This window comes from Lissotriton vulgaris, unplaced genomic scaffold, assembly GCF_964263255.1.
Source record: "Lissotriton vulgaris unplaced genomic scaffold, aLisVul1.2 SCAFFOLD_3923, whole genome shotgun sequence".
Taxonomy (NCBI): Eukaryota; Metazoa; Chordata; class Amphibia; order Caudata; family Salamandridae; genus Lissotriton; species Lissotriton vulgaris.
The window spans coordinates 1-8,490 of NW_028241663.1; positions in this window are offsets into that span (position 1 = coordinate 1).

Sequence of the window (8,490 nt, forward strand, 5' to 3'; positions counted from 1 at the left end):
GCGGTGTGAAGGGGGACAAGACCCGCACACCTCCTTCACCCACTACTCCGGCCAACACTACAGCGCAAGATGACGGGAGTGCCTCTATCACAAAGGCGTTCCTGGAATCCTTATTCAATACCCTGCGCGATGATTTCACGGCCTTGAAGCAAGACCTAGCAGGGGAGCAACGAGAATTGCACAGGGATGTGAATGGCCTGGGTGAGAGAGTGGCGGCTGTGGAGAACGCAGACCAAGCACGCAGCGAAGAGGTCAAATTTTTGCGGCAGGAGGTACTCCAGCTTCGGGAACAACAGGTGGACCTTCAGGCGCACGCAGAGGACCTTGAAAACCGCTCCCGGAGGAACAACATCATCGTGCGGGGTGTTCCTTTAAAAGCCGAGGGTAACAGCGTGCCATGCTACCTGCAGGAACTCTTCAGAGAGACTCTCAGGGAACCGGCCGACTTCGAGGTCCGCATTGACCCTGCACAAAGAGTGGGTCTGGTGAGGCGGGCCCTTGCCCCTCCACCGGACATTCTGGTCTTTTTTCCGGATTTCCCTTTGAAAGAGCGTATTCTGAGAGAGGCGCGCCAGAAGCAACCTCTTAGCTTCCGGGGTCACTCGGTGCCCTTATTTCAGGACCTCTCGGCCATCACACTCCAGAAGCGGAAATCCTTCCGTGCAGTCACGTCCTTTCTCCAAGATAAAGGGATACCATACTCTTGGGGTCATCCATTTCGGATTATCTTCAAATGGCAGGGAGCCCTGCATCAGATGTGCTCCCTCCTTGACACGTGCACCTTACTAGGCATCGACATTGCGGAGGATGACTCGCCTGGAGGAATATCACAGCGGCGGTTTTACGAGGGACCCTCATCATCGCAATCTGATGGGTGGCAGCGAGTAAGGAGACGCCGCCATCCCAAGAAGGGCCTCAAACCCGACCCAGAGACAGTGGCCCAGGAACAGGCGGCGGCTATCCAAGAGGTGGTCAAGGACACATCGAGCTCTGATTGACACATCGAGGTTTGGGGGTTGATTTAATGCATTATATTCGCAAAGGGGGGGAAGGGGCCGGGGAGCCATTAGGGCTGCTACTGCCACATTCCTCCACGTTGAACTTCCACAGGTCTGGGCTACGAGTTGACTGACCTGGGACTAGGGGCTGCAAGGTCGCCAGCGCCACGTTTCCCAATACTGACCTGACCTATGGGCCTCCACGAACTTGTGACCGGTCCAGGACAATTTTGTTCTTTGGGGACTTGCCAGTTGGGGTTAGGGAGGGAGTCATTTGGGAGTTGTGGAGGGGTTGGGGGGGAGAGTCCAGAGCTCAATTCTTATATACACACATTGGTTACATCTCAACACTGCTCGGAACTTGCCGTCCGGAGGGAATCCTTTTCATTCATTGCTATGGGTCGCTTGCCCGATGCCATAGCCTCATCCCACCACCTCACACACCACGATGCCAAACACCTTTAAAGTATTGACACTCAATATGCGGGGACTCAATAACCCGGTTAAAAGGCGAGCGATCCTCTCATCTTTGGAAAGTACACACGCGGATATCTGCCTGCTCCAAGGGACGCACCTGCTGGTCCGGGATTGTCACAGGTTTCGCTCACGAGCGTTCCCGGGATAATACTTCTCCTGCTGTGAGGAAATATAAATTTTTGGTCAAGTTATGTTCCCTATCGTGTACCCCACCGTCTCCATGTACGAGTTTAAAGTGCATGTAACTTCCCTCCTGTGCCAGCCATGAAGACGCAAATACATTTGCGTCCAACGTTAACATGTCCTCTTTCAGACCCACCCTGAATGGGTTGAATAGTCCGTTCCTAAGTATGCTATGCCAACGTCCTTTTGTGGTGTACTTTACACGTTTTTCAGCTCTGGCAAAGTAGGCCCCGAATTTCTGCCATCGAGCCTTTTCTGCCTTCTGACTCTGAAAACCTCAGCCCAGGCTGCCCCCGTACCTGTGAACTCTGCCTTACTTCCAGCGCGGCCCACCGCGCTCAGCTCAGCCCGCTGCCTGCCAAGAATGAACTCAACCTTCGAGTTATCTGTTTCCCTTTCCGAAGATGCATTCCTGCCTACTAGTTTAAGTAAACATTCCCCCAGCTGTAGAGCAAAAGGGTCTGGCCGTCCTGTCTCCGTGCAAGTAATTCATAGCCTCTGTTACCATGCTCCCATGGAAGGCCCATGCCCCCACGCTTCTCATGCAGACACTCAGGCGCTTATACACGCACTCACAGTCAGTATAGAATAGCTTCTGCCCCAGAGACCTTTCCGCCCAGATAGCTCAGTTCCTAAACATCAGATATCAGATATGATAGAGGCACAAGTTGATCTGACATGCCAGACTTCTGTCTCTTTCCGTCAGTGCAAATGTCAAGTCCCCTGCACCCTTCAGTTTCACGCCAATCATACGTCATGCAGCTGCGCGCGTATCCAAGTCTCCGATTTCTGCTGACATTGCAACATTCCTGTTTAGTGCCACCTACTAGTGACGTTTCTAGAACACACCTCCAGTTTACGCCTAGTCCACGCCTTCTGATTACGTACTAGTAACACGTGGATGCTGTTATCTTGTCTTCTCTCAGCTGTTACGCCTACTATATTGCTTTCTATGATGTAAATTAAGTATATAAGCTATGTATTGTCAATAAAATATGGCTCTATCCCTTCCTGGACCCTTCGTGGTTGCAGGAACCTGATATCCAGTTCCGGAACGATTCCTTTTTAAGGAATAAAACCCCTAAGAACTCTAACACCACGGACTCTGTTTCTTTCTTTCCGATTGAGTTATTATTGATTAAGTACTTACCTGCATAGAAATTAAGACGGTAAATTAAATATTTACGACAGCTGGACCACTAAAACTGCTTGGGTAGCACTTCTAGTAGCAAGACATTTCAAGGGGGAAGTCCTCCACAAAATAGCAGAGATAAGGGGCAGACTCCTGGTGTACCGTGTGGTCTTGGGTGAAGTGACTTTCACAATAGGCTCTTTGTACAGTCCCAATGAAGGTCAGGAGAAATTCCTACACACTGCCCTCACAGAAATAGCGGCGACTTCGGATAGACACATTATAATAGGCGGGGACTTGAATGTCGTGTGTGACGCAACCTTAGACCGGTCTTCCCCACGCACCTTCCACGCTAGAAGCCTCTCGGCCGCTTGCACTGACAGGCTATGGGACCTCGATTTACACGATCTGTGGCGGCAGCGGCATCCTGGGGAAAGAGAATACTCCCACTACTCTGCAGCACACAAATGGTACGCATGCATAGATCACCTTCTAGTGACGAGTCCGGTGAGTTCACTCACCTCGTCGGCTGATATGGGAGTCATATCCTTGTCGGATCATGCCCCGGTCTCCATGACTGTTACCACCCTACCATCTCTACCATCTCCTAGAGTGTGACGACTCTGAGACACGCTCTTGCATAGACGGGATGTGGTGAAACAGGTTCAGGAATCCATACAAGACTTCCTACAGCACAACGCGAACTCAGACACCACGCTAGCAACCATTGGGCCGCATTGAAAGCTGTCCTTCGGGGAGTATTTATTGCAATTTCCTCGGCTGGCAACCGAATGCGAAAAGAAAAAAGGGAGGAACTCACTCTAAAGGTGCAGGAACTGGAACGCATGCACCAGCGGACGGGGGCCCCGAGAGCCTGGAAACAGTTCAAGGTGGCGCGGTGAGAGTCAATGGCTATACATCGACCGCGTTCTCCATCGAGAGAGGAACGAGACAGGGGTGCCCACTGTCACCACTCCTCTTCGCCCTCTACATGGAACCCCTCGCTTATCGGATCCGGAACCGTCAGGATGATCTTGGCATCAAATTCGGCGGAGATCTTCATACCATCAGCATCTATGCGGATGATGTCCTACTTACCTTGAATCATCCGCGGACGGAGCTGCCGGCGTGTGTTTCTGAGCTTGAGGCGTTTTCTGCGGTGTCCGGATTCAAGATGAACACGGACAAATCTATAGCATTAGACCTGTCCCTTACAGCCTCAACACGAGCTTATCTGCAGACCCTTCTACCCGTTCAATACAGTTCCATACTTGGGAATTCAGCTCGCCCCGACCCTGACCAGAATGGTCACGGCCAACTACAGTACTTTGCGCACTCGCATCCGAGGAGAAATAGATCGGTGGAGACATCTTCCCCTATCCTGGCTGGGTCACATTGCAGCAGTTAAGATGACCGTCCTGCCGCAAATCTTATATCTCTTTCGTGCCCTACCACTTCGGCCTCCAGCGGGCTGGATGCGACAAACCCAATCGGACCTAGCCAAATTTATTTGGTAGGGACGGAATCCCCCGTTGAAGAGAACACTCGCCACTTTGGCTCCTGAGGAGGGAGGTTTGGGCGTTCCTGACCTGTATAAATACTACCAAGCAGCCCAATTGCGCTATTTGGTGGATTGGAGCAAGTCGGAGTCCGACAAACACCGGCTCTTTCAGGATCAGGCGGTAGCGGGCGCCCGTTGCAGGAGATACCGTTTCTATCTCGAGTTTATAGGCCGGCCAACCTCTATGCGTCCTCAATAACCCGGGTTCCCCTAGAAGTCTGGGATGCGACTAACACACTTCACGGCTTGACTACATTCCCCTCTCCACTCACGCCCCTGGTGGACAACCCTGACTTCACCACCGGAGTGGCTAAAGGGGTCTTTGCACACTGGAGGCTGACCGGTTGCCGCTTCCTGTATCATATATACAGCTCGGAAGGGGTGCTTCCTTTCCAGCTCTTTAAGCAAGAATATAACCTCCCCGAAACAGAGCATATGAGATATTTGCAGGTGCGTCACTGGGCATTGCAGCCGCAAGTCCGAGCATCGGCCGATAGGAAATTCACTCCGTATGAGAGTTGGCTCTTCTCACTCACTTCCAACTCCAAGCTCATCTCAGACCTTTATAAACTGATTCAGACTCCAACCACGCACATCTACAATCCGGGCAGGTTACGATGGGAAAAAGAACTGGGTAGATCCCTGAGTCATAAGGAATGGGGGAACATTGCGTATAGAGCTAGGCACTCAGCGTACCACATGGGTCTCACAGAGACACTCACAAAAATATCTCTATACTGGTAATACACCCCTGAGAGGCTATCCGAAATGGATCCTTCAAAAGATAAGCTCTGCTGGAGGGGTTGTGGGCACACCGGAACTTTGGTACGCATTTTGTGGGATTGCCCGCTCATCCAATCATACTGGACACACATCTTAGATGAAGTAGACGCACACTTCCAGACAGAAATACCCCGCTTTCCCGCTTATATTCTGCTGGGCCTTCCCAATGAACTAACTTACCCACTGCGCTCTTGTAGGGGCCGTCAAATGGACATAGCCCTTGGGTCTGCTCTGCAGAACATCCTTACACACTGGGGTACCACCACCGTCCCTACCACCACAGGCTGGCTCCACCGGATGTGGCATGTGTTGGGTATGGAGAAGCTGTCACTCACCGCAGCAGGGAAGGGGGACCAATTTGAGGAACTCTGGCAGCCTTTTAGAGCCCTACTGCTGACTGAATTCAAGGAGATAACTTGTCCTGAATATCTCAGATTATTGCGCCTGACAGCACCCATAGCTATGGACCCCTAGGTACTCGAGGCATGAGACGCTCAGAAGTTGAACGGTTGAGCCGTAGGGAGACTGAGGGGAACTCTCTGGACGGGGTGGGGGGAGGGGGAAGGGAGGGGGGTTGGAAGGGGGGTTTGGGCTAAGGGCGGGGAGAAGTTTTTCCTGGATTTTTCTAGTGCTAATATTTCCTTGGTTCAGTGCATTTTCATCCTCGACAGGTTGGACATTGCTGTTATTGCCAGTATTGTTTTGAACATCATGCCTCCGCTGAGAATTACTACTCGTACCTGGTGTAACCACACTGCTTATTGTACTACATTGCACTGTCTTCCAATAATAAAAAGATTTAAACCTAAAACCGCATATACGTCATAGTGAAACAAGTTCCTTTGATACACCCATACACAACACAGCGCAGCCATTATCTATCAATGTTCCTCTACACCAGTATCAGACCAATGCTAAATATGAGCTGGTGGTTGCGGGCAGAGTCTCATTGGCACTCATTTTAGAAGGCCACCACCTATTTTTCCTCATCAAATATTTCCAGAGAGTAGGAAAGGGAAAAACACACTAAGAAACATAGAACAAAAGACTGAAAAACAGTCACCAAGGGAGAAAGCAGGAACCTGCAAGAGTGAGTTAAAGAGGTACAGAGTGTCTGTCATTGGATTTAAGAGACCTGGGGTAGATTTAGGACTTTACAGCCTTGTCATTCTGCATGCTGACATTTAATAATGCTGGCCTTGGGCATCTGAGAAGTGCTTGCTTACTGGCACTTATTATTTGACAAATTAGGCACTCTAGCAGACGAACACAGTATACAGTCCAGTGAGATGGTGTTATCATTTATTGTGAATTGTTATCATACACAACACACTGTGGCAAGGAGCTGTCACCACTGCTCTGAGCCAATTAAGACACAGAAAAGTGGACCTCGGAGCCGTCGATGTTCATCTGAGCCCGCATCACACACAACACAGTGCCCCAAGGAGCTAGCGCAGTTAATCTGAGACACTATCAGGGGTGGCTCCACGGCTATGGTGGAGGAGCGTCGCCTCACTGCTGAAATGCAGCAGACAGAAGAAAAAGAATATCACAATAAACTTAATTTGTCATTTCATTTTTAATTCCAGTCTGCTGAGTCTAGGGCATGGTGTGGCAATATTGCAGCATCACACAACAGGGGAAGGAGGAGTGGTAGCCACTGAAAGTGCGCATGTCGGTTTGGCCGGCTGTCAACGGCCGGCAAAATCAAGATACGCAATTAGATATGTCCAGGCTGTTCCCTGGAGATATTCTGATGCCCAGGGGCACAGGCTCCCGGTCCCTGCGGGAGCGTATAACCGGCCACACCGCTCAGCCCAATCCAAGCACTTCTCTCATGCTGGGAATAGTAGCATGAGAGAAGCGCTGGCATTGTGTGTGGTCAGGGAGCCTGTGCTCTTGGGATTGCAGTGCTGGAACTGAAACCGTGGAGCAGCGAGGCACGGAGCAGGAGAAGAAGATAATGGAGGGTGGCGGGAAAGATAAGTATATATTTTTATTACTTTTCTTTTTCTGCCCCCCTCCTCAGATTGGCAGCAGCCACCGCTAGTTACTATCACACACAACTCTGTGTATCAAAGGAATTGTTTTTGCGGCTCTGAGCCAGTATTGCTCACAACAATGGGCAGCAAGTAGCTGTCACTGGTCTTTTTAGCTAGTATCTCAGATGACCCATTGCTGCAAGGAGTTGGCACAGCTCCTGTGATCCAGGAATAGACCCACTTACTAAGCTGCATCCTAGGATTTGTCTCTGTTCACCTGAGCTGATACCACACAAAACAAATTGTAGCGAGCAGCTGCCTCTGTTCCTCTGAGCCACTATGACATGTAACTCCATGCAGCAAGGAGCAATCTCTGTTCTCCCGAGCCACTATAACATGTAGCAATATGCAGCAAGGGGTTCTCTCTGTACCTCTAAGTCAGCATGACACACAGCACAGTGCAGCATAGAGCTGTCTCTTTTCTTATCAGCCAGTATCACAATCAAAATAGCACGGTGAGGCAAGGATTGCAAATTGGTCCTCAGAGAAAGCCTCTCACACAATGGACACTACCTGATGCCTCTGGAAATGCGGCTCCTCAGATTCTGGTCTCTACAGAGATGAAAAATAACAAGACCACCAATTTAGAAAGATTACATAAGGTTTAAATGTTATTACTTTAATCCTTCAAAAGACTTGGCCAGTAAAGCTAGACCTCAGTTATCCTCATAAAGGGCCATCAGTGTTTAACATTGCAAGCAGTTTGGCAGAACCTTAGAACCCAATTCTGTTACTTAAAAACTGAAAGAGTACTCAGTTCTACAAGGCAAGATTCTAGTTTGTGTTTTTAAGGTTAACATATTCTGTAGTAGACGCATTGCATATTTGAGCTATCTGATCGACCCTGCAAAAAGAGGCAACATTTTCCTCTAGGTAATTTGGACAAAACATACATCTAAGCCAGTATGTCCCATGGAAAACTGCAATCGTCTGCCCACTGACCTCCAATGCACTCTCTGAAAACCACTCAAAACATTTATACCTCCACCTTTAGCAAAGAACACAGCATGGATATGAATCTCTTAAAAGAGGGACTTCACCTGCAAGAAACCCCTGTGCACTAACTTCAGAACCTTGCTGTTTAGGATAAAAAATACAAAAGCCACCAATTACTGGGAACCTGGCTACAGACATTTCCCTTTCTGATCATCTAAATCAGAATACGTTTGGAGACAAAAACTCCCAACCATCTTGGAGACTTTGCATGTACTTTGCACACACTGTAACAAACACATTCAAAAGTTAGGCCAAATTATATCGCACAGCAAATGCAAAGTACCAACAGTCAAGAAACCTTTCACACTTTATAGTGTG